The sequence below is a fragment of the Egretta garzetta genome, unplaced genomic scaffold, assembly GCF_000687185.1.
Source record: "Egretta garzetta isolate BGI_Z169 unplaced genomic scaffold, ASM68718v1 scaffold172, whole genome shotgun sequence".
Lineage (NCBI taxonomy): Eukaryota > Metazoa > Chordata > Aves > Pelecaniformes > Ardeidae > Egretta > Egretta garzetta.
This window is the reverse complement of record NW_009258951.1, coordinates 234,231-238,057: the sequence shown is the minus strand read 5'-3', so window position 1 is coordinate 238,057 and position 3,827 is coordinate 234,231.

Below are 3,827 nucleotides of genomic sequence, written 5' to 3'. Positions count from 1 at the left end.
TGTTCCCAGGCCCATCCGAGGCCCAGCCAGGCCATTATCCCCTCTGCAAGGCTGCCCTGCCATCCGTGGTTCTGAAAACTGACCCTTCCCTTGCCAGCCCCTTCCCCTGGCCGGGGCCACCCAGTGCTGCTCAGCCTGGCACCCACGCAGACCCTCCTGGAGGAGACAGCCAGACTTCCTCCCCAAAAGAAAAGAAAAAGGGCAGAAAGCCCAAATTTGGCTTCAGATGGATCACAGCCCTGGCAGGACCACCAAGGGCTCAACCACCAGCATCCCCAAGACCAGCACGGATTCGGTTCCCTTTATCCCAGTGCTCCCCTGGGGTTTCCCACATCCAGGATGCTCCAGGGAAAGGCCCAGGAAGCCCAAAGGTTTTTCCCAAAATGATCAATGCCAAAAGGGACTTCCCACTGCTGGCGCTGGGTTCCTGAGAAGCCAGCTCAGAGGGGCTGGGAGACATCCGGGGCTGTCGTGGGGGGCCACAAGGGAACTGCTGACAGCATCTTCGAGGGTGACGGGGTTTCTCCCAGCCAAGCCAGGTGGCAGAGGCTCCTGCCAAGCCAGGGCATGTGCCACCAGAGCCATGGGGCTAGTGAGGGCCTGCTCGCCCAGCCTGGATGTGCACATAGCCTTGCTAGCAAGGATGGCCTTGCTGCGTCTGCAGCCCCGTCCTCACCTGCCCCATCAGGGCAGCTCTGTGGGACCTCTCTTCATCACGGTCTTGGTTTGGAAGAGGGGATAGATAGCTGGCTGCTTGCTGCTGCAGCGGCACGGCTTGCTTCAGGCTAGAGTCCATGTTTCTGTCCTGTAAACCTTCTAGGGGTCATCTTCTGGAGGGTGCCCGGAACCCGGCTCCTGCCTTCAGCCCAGAAAGCCAGGGCCCCAGTGCTGCCAGGCAGGATCCAGCCTCACCCGCAGGCATCGCTCACCCCTTCCTTGTGATGGGGCCAAAACACCCCAGGCTGCTGTCACATGTACCCCCATGACCCATCTCCTCCCACCCTCCAAATCATGCTGGCACTGGTCACACTTTGATGAATCCCTTCCCATCCTCAGGCGTGGGGATCCGTGTGCCCTCTCGCACACGCACCCACTCCGCGCCCTTCCCCACTCCCTGCACACCAACAGCCCCCCCGAGTCCCCCTTCTCAGGGGTCACCCCCACTTTGGTAAGACTCAGCAGTGTCTCCCCATTTTTAGCCCTACAGCAGCAATGTCCTCTGTTTTGGGGCAGTTTCCAGCATGTGCAGCTTCCCAACCCTACCCCGGGAGTGGGGCTTTCTGGAGGGCAGGATATGTCCTGGCTCTGGGTGATGCCCAGCAGGATGCAAAGGGGTGCGAGGCTTGAATCTGGGCTGGACAAGAGCCAGCACCACTGCCACCATACGGACACCTCTGAACAGCCCTTAGTCTGCTGTCACATGGGAAAGGGTGCTGGGGACCTTACGTGACATGAAGAGCAGTCAAATATGGATTTTCACGCCTTTCTTAGGTCACCCCGAGCCTCCCTCTCAGCAAACGCACCACTGGCCGTATCCCCAAAACCCCTGGTTCACTGCTGCGTTCCTCAGGGCAGAGCTGCCCTGGAGCCCCTCTCTCTCCACCCAGCTCTCCCTGGGGCCCTGGGTGTGACGGGAGGGGTGTCACTCCCTCCAGCCCACCCCATGGGTCTCCATCCCTCCTTGTCCCACTGTGCAGGATCCCCATTGTTCTCCAGTATCCAGGGAAGCCCCCAGCAAGCTCAGCCCTCTCCCTGCCACCCTCTGAGCTTCTACACATGCCCCAAGTCTGTCAATTCTCAGCCTGGGCGAGCATCCTGCAGGGACGTGCAGGGCTAAGGCAGGCACATCCCTTTAAGGGTTAAGAGCTTTCAGGCCCCCATCCCACCAAGCAAAAGGGTTTTATGCTCTTAACCCCTTCCTGCTTAGCTCTTCCCCCCCCCCTCTGAGCTTTTGCCACCCCAGTGGATCAGATCTGGTTTGAGTTAAGGGAAAGGCTTTGTGAGCGCCCGGCTCCAACTCCAGCGACTTTCAGCAGAAAAGGCAGAGTAATTTCAGTAACAAGACTAATTGGATTTATAAAGCACACACACCCCAAACCCGAGGCGCTGCACAGCGTGACAAAGAAAACATGCTAATGAAAACCACGCTGGTGAAAGCCAAGGGCACGGGACGAGCCTCCTGTGGGCAGGCGCTGGCTGAGACCTGACCACGTTGTGGCATTTGTGGCAACCCTTTCACACTCCAGGGCGAGGGGCTGGTGGAGAAGCTCCGGTATGGCTCCCAAACCCCCTCTGCCTCCTTCCCCGTCCCGGGTGCTCTCCGGGAGAAGCAGTGGGACAGGGCCGCCCACAGCATCATCCAGCACAACCAGGAGGGTGACGGCAGGACCCCCGTGCCTGCTGCTGTGACGCTGGTGACCTTGGGCACCCCAACAGCCCCCGGTTGCGGAGACCCAGGGCTCAGCAGCCTGCTGCTCCCCCTTCCCTGCACAAGCCCTGCTGAAGGGGGGAGTGCTGGCAAAGCCCCCCTCCTTGCACCCCGGAGGGGCTGCATGTCACCTCTCAGCACACTTCGGGGGGACAAGAGCTGAACCCCCAGAGAAGGGGCCTCTTGCTGCTCCTTGCCTGCACCCACAGCTCCCTGGCACCCGGGGTCGGCTCTAATCCTGACTCCGTCGCCTCCCTCTGCCTGCATGCAGACAAATGCCCAAGCACAGCTTTACACTCCAAAAAGTCCAAGTTGTCTCCACCTGGCAGGCACAATGGAAAAACCACCGAGACCTTCTTCCAGCTCCCGTTCACAAGGAGTTGAAAAGCCAATCTGCTTTGAAGCGTTCTGTGCCCAGTAGCCTGGGCTGTGGAGGAGGAAACATCTCCCTGCTCCCGAGCAGGGAAACCACGGACCCCCAAAGAGCCATGCCCCCTGGCAGGGGCAGCTCCCCAGGGACTTGGGGAGCAGCAGAGTCCAGAAAGACCAAGAAAAGGAGCAGGAGGCACGGACCAGCCTGGGGAGAGGGGGAAGAGCAGAGAATGTTTCCCTGGTCCCAGGGAAAGGATTTGAGTGCAAATCCAGCCTGGTGCAATCCAGCCCTGCATGCTTCTGCAAAGGGGGGTGTCTTTCCTCCGGTCTGATCCCAGTAAGAGCATCCCCCCTGGCCAGGGTGCCAGGGATGGTGCCCAGCTCCATCAGGAAAAAGCAACCGGAGCCCCAGAGCTGCCCGGTGCCAGGCACACCAGCAGCAGTGGCACTAATCTTGTTCTCCCGGCTGCTGAAGGGAAAGGGTGAGGGCAGGGGAGAGCCCCTACCGTGTCCCCAGAGCCTCTCCGAGCCACTGGGGTTAATCCCGGGATCAGATCCTTCTCCCACACCCTCCAGCTCCCAGAGCAGGTTGGAGGAGGCCAGGCTGTGCAGCCCTGTAGTGGGTCAGCCCTTGGGGTCCTGTCCCCAGCAGGGACCCTGCAACACTGCCCTGTAGAGGACACCCCCACTTTGTGTGAAAAGCCCCATCTCCAGGGCCAGGGCCACCGTCCAGCCCCCCAGGAGAGCAGAGGCAGCAGGTCACCCCCTCCAAGCCAAGGGACCCACCTAGTGCCCTCAAGCAGTGCCACCGCCCCCTGCATCCTGCTGTGTCCCCAGGGTCCCACTAGGGAGGGCAGTGTCCCTGCTCCTGCCAAGCAGGGACCTGGGGGAGAAGTTGGGGGATAAACAAGTTCTGATTTAATCCTGGATGTGGAAAAAAAAAAAAAATGTTTTTTGCACTCATTCCTGTCTTTTGGGCTTAACCCCCCCACTGGGAGACACCCACACCCCCACACCCCCCTGCCTG